Source organism: Physeter macrocephalus, chromosome 6 (genome assembly GCF_002837175.3).
Source record: "Physeter macrocephalus isolate SW-GA chromosome 6, ASM283717v5, whole genome shotgun sequence".
Taxonomy (NCBI): Eukaryota; Metazoa; Chordata; class Mammalia; order Artiodactyla; family Physeteridae; genus Physeter; species Physeter macrocephalus.
In genome coordinates, this window is record NC_041219.1 from 3743672 (window position 1) to 3744204 (window position 533).

Consider the following 533-nt stretch of genomic DNA (forward strand, 5'->3'; position numbering starts at 1 on the left):
GAGTTTTATAGTGTCTGGTCTTACATTTAGGTCTCTAATCCATTTTGAGTTTATTTTTGTGTATGGTGTTAGGGAGTGTTCTAATTTCATTCTTTTACATGTAGCTGTCCAGTTTTCCCAGCACCACTTATTGAAGAGACTGTCTTTTCTCCATTGTATATCTTTGCCTCCTTTGTCATAGATTAGTTGACCATAGGTGCGTGGGTTTATCTCTGGGCTTTCTATCTTGTTCCACTGATCTATGTTTCTGTTTTTGTCCTAGTACCATATTGTCTTGATTACTGTAGCTTTGTAATATAGCCTGAAGTCAGGGAGTCTGATTCCTCCAGCTCTATTTTGTTCCCTCAAGACTGCTTTGGCTATTCGGGGTCTTTTGTGTCTCCATACAAATTTTAAGATTATTTGTTCTAGTTCCGTAAAAAATGCCATTGGTAATTTGATAGGGATTGCATTGAATCTGTAGATTGCTTTGGGTAGTATAGTCATTTTCACAATATTGATTCTTCCAATCCAAGAACATGATATATCTCTCC

At 36.8% G+C, this 533-nt stretch overlaps 1 protein-coding gene across 1 annotated transcript in view; it reads left to right on the forward strand.

Moving 5' to 3' along the window:
• CAND1 (cullin associated and neddylation dissociated 1) overlaps positions 1-533 on the forward strand; it is a 42804-nt gene that overhangs the window by 7213 nt on the left and 35058 nt on the right. The window lies entirely within an intron of this gene.